Source organism: Danio rerio, chromosome 17 (genome assembly GCF_052040795.2).
Source record: "Danio rerio strain M-AB ecotype USA chromosome 17, GRCz13ab, whole genome shotgun sequence".
NCBI lineage: Eukaryota > Metazoa > Chordata > Actinopteri > Cypriniformes > Danionidae > Danio > Danio rerio.
The window spans coordinates 50,984,514-50,993,534 of record NC_141037.1 but is presented as its reverse complement, the minus strand read 5'-3'; positions in this window follow the sequence as shown (position 1 = coordinate 50,993,534).

Sequence of the window (9,021 nt, the reverse complement as noted above, 5' to 3'; positions counted from 1 at the left end):
TGGCCACAACATCAGACCACAGCAGAGATATCCGGCCCTGCATCAATAACCGTATTAAAGTTTGTGCAGGATCAGAGATAGTGCCTCTGTCATGAATGTCCTGTGGTCATGGATTTCCGGAATAATCTCACACATACCATGCAGAGCATTTCCATCCTGATGAAACGGGCTGACAGTTATCTGCCTTTATCTAGCTGAATTTTTGTAGGCAGGAAAGAAATAGCTGTCAGTTCGGCGTGGCTTTTTTTCCCAGTGCAGTACTCTATATGGAGATATGCAAAGGGCAACATACAGATATAGAAGAATTATAAAGAGCAAATAATGGATTAGGCTGGACAGTTGGACCCACCAACCACTAAAGGATATTTAAGAGAAACAAATATACACACAGATAAACAAGGGGTCACAGGAGGGGTTGGGTATTGAACAGAACCTATGATGGGTGTCTTCACATGTAGAGCATCACATCAATACTTGTGGGATGTTTTTTTTTTTTTTTTTTTTTTTACTTAAAACAATGTTTTTGTTTGTTTTCTCAACTTAGAAATCTGGACAGACACAGTTTCATTTTACTATAACTACTATGTTAAGCTGCTTTGACACAAGATACATTTTAAAAGAGCTCTACTGTAGAAACAAAGATGCAATTAATTTAATTGTTTGTGTTAGATTCCTTGAATGTAAATGACGTGGAATGCGTAATGTGTTTGAGATTGTAAAATTGACCTCGATCGTGTCTTCCGCATTGTTCCTGTGGTCTTATTGAAATTTGCTTATACTTGCTGGTTTGCAATGACTTTTTATGTATTCTGCTCAAGTGAATACTAAATTTTGGTTTTGGTGTGAAGCCAACATATTTTAGTTATAATACACACACTGCAAGTGTTAAATATAAATTTTGTAAATATTGTGTAGCGTAAAGATTTCCCACACTCAGGGGTTTGTTTCCCAAACAACGACGTTACTCACGGCTGAACTATCATAGTATGATGCATCGTTTGGGAAAAGAACGATGTACTGACGAGGGTTTCCCAAAACCGTAGTTTCTCTGTCGCAAATCCCTCATTTGAACTACATTATTTATAACTTGAAACACCCATATAAATGTTCTAAATGGGTGGAGTAACGTCTTTAGAGAAGATCCCCATAATTTCTTTGTGCAAATTATATACAAAAATCCAATATAAGTTTTGATTAAAACATGCTCTCGTTTTCCATATTAATTGAAATTTAAATTGCATATATAGGGCCTGTGTTACCCTACAAATATTATTGAGAACATTACACATTCTATTCTGAAACATAAAATCACTTACGAAAGCTGACACATTCAAATATCATATATAAATCATATAAATCGTATAAATAAATAAATAAATAAATAAATGAATAAATAAATAAATAATGAAGCTATTTATTACCAAATAAAATTTAACATTTATTATTTATTAGGAAATCCTATCTTTAATAATAATATTAATAAAGATTATTTTGTTGATGATGATTATTATTATTATTATTATTATTATTATTAAGTAGGATATTGTTTATTTTATTTATTTATTTATTTAATTTTTTAAAGTCTACTTTTACAATTTGACACATGCAAACCACTGCAGAAATGTTTTAACCCACAGGCCTATGTCATATACAGTACAGACACTTAATAAATAACCTACTATAAATTAAAAGCATTTTTTTTTTCACAAGCTTTGGAGACGTAACATGAATTCCGCCTTTAAATAACAGGTCACTTATAGCTTTCGCCATAAATCACGACGTTCAAAATGACATAAATGTTTTTAAAGTGCTCTGTAAAGGGAGCGCAATGGTCTACATGAAGATCACTAAAACTGAACTGTAAAAATGCTTTAAAGCAAATTACACCTAAGAGATATGACTTAAATGCTTTATTTTTTAAATAATTCCAAGTTTAAATGTTGGAATGTTTTAAATGAATAGGGCATAAGGGGGGTAACTGGGAATAGAACACCGCCAGCAGCTCTAGAGCTGTAGTCGCAAGTGTACAAGTTTGCGACGCAGTTTGTGAATGTTTGTTGAAACTACGGATTTAGAAAATGTTAAATCAACAAACTGTTTGTAACGATGTAACTTGTGACCTTAGTTGGCTAAAGATGATTTTTGTAAATGCACCCCAGGTTGGTAAGGAGTAATGAACACTGTCTATCTATCAAGCTGTTTTTCTGTATACAGTGTTGTGCTAGGACAGGAACTGAGAACTACTGAGGTAATGATCACTTAATTATCTCTAAATGCACTGGCACAAGCACATCATTTTGGTTTTAGATTTAATTAAATTACATTGATGTTTTAGTTATATTTTTTTAAGATAATTTAACTGTAAAAATAAAAAAAAAGAACAGTGCTTTAAAACACCTTTTTAAAGTGTTACACAGTTTTGTTGATTTTTGCAAAATGCAATTAATAACAAAAGAGAAATTGCAATTAATGTTTTAATTGAATCCCATATACACACTTTTCAATATAATAATTATTTGGGTAGATTTTATATATAAGTTGTCTTTATCTTGTTTAATCTGTTAGCTAATCAAAATCTTCTTCTTAACTTTTTATTATTATTATTATTATTATTATTTTTATTATTATTATTATTTATTTATTTATTTTTTTTGCAGAAATAGAATGCCTGTATATAAATAAAGTTAGTGGCTGTCACACAGTCAACTTCTGCTCTAGTGTTTTACAAACTGGCTTTGAGTGTTTCAGAGTGATGGACAACTTATGGACATTAAACATTGAAACAACTACTAATGATAACACATCAATTTATATATCATACTGTATATCTATTCTTATATGTGCCTGCATATAGAGGCATCCATTTTTTCCTAAATCATTTTTTGTAGTGCACACAAAATTTATAATCATATTATAAATGAATACCTGCCAGCTTACACTTATTTTTAACAGTTTACAATTCTAGACCTCCAAAATGCCACTTTCATCCAAACGACCTGCCAAAAATGGCATAAAAGCATTTACAGTGTTTAGTTGAAAATTATATCATGTAAACTCCCCTCTGTAAACCATCCTGTTCTCCATTCTCCTGTTTTGAAGAGCAACTCAACCTCTTGGCTATGGAGGATTTTATGAGTTGCTGCAATTTGATTGGCTCATTAGAGATTTGCATTCATAAGCAGGTTGAGAGGTGCCCTTTATAAAGCTGACACTGAGTGAACCAGCCAATATCAAGTGGAAAGAGAAAAGAAAGAGAGAGAAGAATTAGTTCTAAAAGTGAATTGCCTCAGTGCATCTGCCTCATTAACCTCATCATTATTAAGGCACACCGGGGAATAATAAAGCCAGAATTCAATATTGAACTTCTGTAAAAATCACTATTTTCATTATTCACAGCCTGATATCTTCTGCTTTTACTGTCCTAAAACTGAGCAGCCAGCTTGTAAACAGCAAGCAAATTTGTATTATGTTCTAACTGCAAGCAATCTGATGTGGAAATGGGCTATAAACTGCAAAATGGACAGGATATGGAAATTGCGGTCTTGATTTAGAAGTTTTAATGGCTTCTTGTCATTCAGATTTTAGAATGTAAATATACAAACCACAGATTGGTGATTCTGTAGCTGCTGTTGTGAAAGTCATCATTCTGAGTATTTTACTGTTGAGTTCGGATGTTTTGGGTGCATTAAAGTACTTTACATTCCTGTTATATGATACACACATCTGTCAGGACACCAAACTGAGAAGATAGATAACCCTTAAAACTGAGATTTTCCGGTACCATACTAAAGACCAAGGGGTATTAAACCAGAATAGACCATCTACAATGGCAACATGGCTGCATATGCGAGTCAGGAGATGCTCAATTGAGTATTTATTTGCCATTACTAAGAATTTTCAGAACAAAGGAGCTTATGTTTTAATACATTCATAACGGCATTCTTGTTTTAGTGGCTGGGAATGACCTTTTTAAAGTGTTTAATGTCATTGTTGCTGTCTTTTTGTGCTTACATAAATGTAAATGTAATGATGGATATGGCCACGGTGTAGATGCACAGTTCAGTTACGAGCCTATTGCCATATTAAATCATTATGATAACATGATAGCATTGCCTTCAGTGATTTCCTGAAGCTAAATATCAAAAAATAATGCAACTGGGATAACTACAGTGGTCGCGATCATCGAAGTCATTCGAAGTAAGAACTCGCGACAACATACAATGATGTGTGCAGGTGATGTAGTGGTGTCCCATTTCCCATGAAGTAGTGTCCCATAGGGGTGAATTTTAAAGCCTTTCCCCTTCACTCTCTGTTGGAAGGGCCAAGCGGAAGGGGTAGAGTTAAAAAATAGAATTGGGATTGGGCATAAATCTCTCAGAGTTGTTATGACAATATTAACATGTGAATTTCATATAAAGGTTTTATCATTCTGTAGACTTTTTTTGTAGACCATGTAATTTAACTACTTCAATATTAAAGTTGTAAGACTGGGTTTTAACTGCAGCGGTTCGAATTGTAGTTTTTCCAAATGACTAAAAAGTTATCAGTATGATGGTTAAAAAAAAAAAAAACTGTACATTTCTAGTCAAACCATTCTTCAGCAGTCCTATACCAAAACTGGAAATAAGGGCAACATTAATAGCTAATAATGTGGGAGAACAGTGTTATTATGTAATTGTATTGTATTGCAATATGAAACAATTAAGTTTTGATGTTAAATCAAAAGTAATTCACAAATACTTGACAATGAAATGAATTATCTATGGTTACAACTGAATTAGTTACAAATAACTGTATAAAATGATCAAATGTGAAATGATAAAAAAAAAATAAAAAAAAAAAACATGTGACAATTGTACCCAGCTTAAATTAAAATAAAGTTACAGAGAGAGACAGGGGAAGGGAGAGAGAGACAAAGAGAGTAAGGCCCAATCCCAATTCTATTTTTGTTCCCAACCCCATCCCCTTCCCCCTTACAACCAAGGGTTAAGGGGAAGGCCTTTAAAATTTACCCCCAAGAATTGGGACAGCACTACAGCACATGCACAAGTCATCATATGTCATCGCCATCTCTTGCTTCATATGAGATCAGACGATTGCTACTGCTGTAGTTATTCCAGTTGTGTTATTTTTTTGGTATTCATCTTCAGGAAATCACTGAAGGCATATATTATGTTATCAAAATGATCTAATGTGGCAATAAGATCGATAATAACTTTACTGCGCATTTACACAGTGGCCATAATCATCTATGTAAACACAGCAAAAGCAACATAAACATTAAAACAGAATCTGTAAAAAGCTCATTCTCAGCCACTAGACTTTTCTGACAGGGTATTCAAGTGTGATCGAGTGTCAGAATGTTGTGGGACTGCTGTACAGGAGTTATAATTATTATTAGGGATTAAAGATCACAAATAGATCGTGAAAATTTAAATTTTTATTTTAGCGTTTTTTTTTTTTAAAGCATGATGGTAAAACACGAACAGGATTGTCAATATTTTAAAGCGTGTTTGTTTGTTTGTTTGTTGTAAAAATTCGTAATAATGACAAAAAATAATGGTCCTGAAAAATCTTCGTTTGAAGGGGTGTATACACTTTGCCCTTAGCCCTACGCCTTCGAGCTAAAGAGAATTGGGACACCACTACCCCTTCACAGGCATGCGCAAAACGAGGGGTAGGGGTAAGGGGAAGGGCTAAAGACTGGTTTATACTTCTGCGTCAAGTGACCGGCGTAGCTCACGGCGCAGGCAACGGGCGCAGCTGTGCATTTATACTTCTGCGCGCTGTCTCTGTTGGTCTGCATTAACATTTCCAAAACGCTAGTTGTCAGTGAGGTGTAAATGTTCCTTTGTGTCGAGTTTTTTCACTGCTGTTTTGCTTTTCCTGAACACTTCCTGGTTGTACAAGTGACTCAAACTCGCTCATTTTGAGGCAGGAACCGGCGGACGTGCAACAACTTTAACTATGAGGTAAACACAAAACAAAACTGTCCATCCGGAGCTCCTTCACAGGACTCCACACTTGTAAACAATCGCTCGCGCCATTCGCGCGGCTCTCGGTCCCGCCCAGACTCGTCAGCGCTACCAAGCCTACCAATCACAGAGCTTGCGCTACGCGTCGTTGCGACGTGTAGTTACATTTTTTGAGAGGGGCACGTCAGCGACGCAGACGGCCACGGCGAAGGGCTATACGTCAGCGCCGTAGCATACGCCGGTGTTTGACGCAGAAGTATAAATCAGCCTTAAGGGGTAGAATTGAGATTGGGCCTAAGTAGGCCTCAAAGAGCCTGGGAGCAGTAGAGCCAGAGAAGATAACCTCCAGAGAAGGAGAGGAGCAGAGCTCAGGAAAGCGCAGAGGGAAAAAAAAGAGACAGAGCAAAGTTTACCAGCTATTTTTGTCTCTTTCTTGACCATATGACCAAAGCCCAAATACTGAGAGATTCAAACTGACCAATCAACATGTGACCACATTTTTAAACCCCCAAAGTCCACACACCAGGCCCTGATCTAATCAGTATCTGCCTTTGGACTTTGTGTGAGTCTTCTTTGATGAAAAAGGCTTTTTTTTTATTTATTTTTTTGCCATATAAACAAATGCATATGATAATTTAGACTCCTACAAAGTGAAATGTAACACCATAACACTTTTGACAATAAAAAATGTCAATGCCTTTTAAAGTCAATAAGATTAAATAAACAATGGCATAAGCAAATTTGTTAGATTAACCCAATATTATTTTAGAACTGATCTTCAGACATGTACATTTCAAAACTGGAATAAAACATCTGTCCAAAGTAGTTTTTTGGAAATCCAACACAAAATACCTTGCTTTAGCAATCTAGTTAAATTCGTCAAGTGTTTTGCTGTCTATTTACCACAACTTTTAAATCATCATTACCTCAGGAAATTGCTGCTCCGCTGCAAAGTAAATCTGCTAGACAGTGCAGCTTGATGATAATTGTCTGTCTGTATATTATATTTCATTGTAACATGCGGTGCTAAGTGCTGAACCTCTTTTGGTGCTTTTGAGCATTGTCGCATCTGTAATTATCCATACAGACAAAATCGCTTCACAGTTCTGCTTTAAAGCGGCCAATATACTTTCCTCTATTCTCTCTGTGCAATTTGCATAAAAGGTATCATGGTGAAGTATTCTTCTTAAAGTGCTTTTCACATCGCTAGTACAGAACGACAATGAAAGAGAGGTGTTCATTCAAAAACAACATTTTGAGGCAGTAAGTAATGGCTAGCAATAAAGTAAAGAGTGGATTAAAATGATGTACGCTGTGGCAGAGAATTCACTTAATTCACTTTGAGAACAGAGATTTGGACATGAAAGATTTGATTGTTCTGCAAGAGTACGTGAAAGCCATGAGCAAGCTGTGAATAACCTATTCTAGCAGTTGCTATTTAGCATAGCACTGTAAGCTTCTGCTAGCTAAATCGGTAACAACACATCCAGTGGGGAAAAAAAGAAAATAATAATAACAATATAATAATATTAATAATATATATTATTAATATATATTAATAAAATAATAATATATATGCTGTATAATTATTACAAATGCTTCTGCTATAGCTAAATCAGCCAGAACACATTGAGTTCAACACATTCACACTCTTTAAAATTTAAATCATCTGGAGATGTTTTATTGTAAATAAACAGTTAAACGGTCAGTAATATATATTATTTTTAACAAAGGATAGAACGAATGGTATGTATTAGAAAAAGCTATAAAATAAATTAGCAAAAAGTTTTGCCTAATAAAATTAATAGCTATTATGAATGTAAAGAAGTTATCATATCCCATTAATCTTTTCTTCACCGTATAACTTTAAACACTCTGATTAAAGAGCAGCGAATGTATCTCTCGTTTAGATTTTTCGCTTGATTACATTAAATAACAGAGGTGTCACTTTAAAAAATACACACATCTGTAATGAAAGCGTTCGATTGCTTTCCTAATTGTTTATGCTCATTGAAGACAAAATTTGTTGTGCGTAAAAGAAGCTCTCCAAGACGTATTTCTTTTGATTTTATAATTATTAATTATGCGTATATGTCTGTTCAAACACAAAACCCACACTTTTGCTCCACTTCAAATCGCGTGTACAGAATCCCTTTGGAAAACAGTGTCTATGTATCACTATGGATTGCATCTGACAGGCACGCACCGCTACATGAACTGCCTGCTTTGAGGATTGCATAGGAGGGACAACAGCGCTTATAATAGAAAGGAAGAGTCCTGCCATTTTTATATTTATTTCAAAGAGTTTTCATGCCTAAAAAAAAAAAAATAAAACGAATCAGATTCACATTTAAGAGCAAGGAGCTGGTTGTTCGGCATTATGAGTTGATTATCGGGAGGATCGGCTCTTTGATGTTTCTAGACAAATTACCAACCTATGTAAAACCTGACGGGTTCCCGGTTGCAAAAAGAGACAGGTTGCAATAGCAAACATGTTGTGTTGTGCGGTAGGATGCCAAATTGGAAATATTAAGTCCAAATATAAAAAACTTATCTTTTACCGTACACCACACTGCTTTTAATGCCAACCACAGACGTCTTTGGCTAAAAGGGAGCTGAATGAAGTGATGACCTAATTTAAAATGCTTGACTCTGCAGTCCTCATTTTATATCAGGTAAGTTCACGGTATGCTGAATCATACACATTATTCATTTTAGATTGCAGCAGTGAACTCAGCCAAAAAATAAATAAATAAAAAGTTACATATAAGTAAATAAAATGCGAGCACTGAATGCTAAGAATGAAACGTGAAATTGTAAGCTTCGCTATTTTCTAAACCAAATAGCTTTTCTGTAGCAAAGTTATTATTTTAAGCAAGTAGTGCAGTTTGCATCCCCACAAGCTACATTTACCGATCGCTGATCAATAAGTGACGACACTGACATTCACGGAGCTGTGAGGCCGGTTTCTAGCCAATGAAAGTAAATCCATATGATGGCAAGATTGACACTTTCTTTTTCTTCTTTTTCTTTCTTCTTTTCTTCT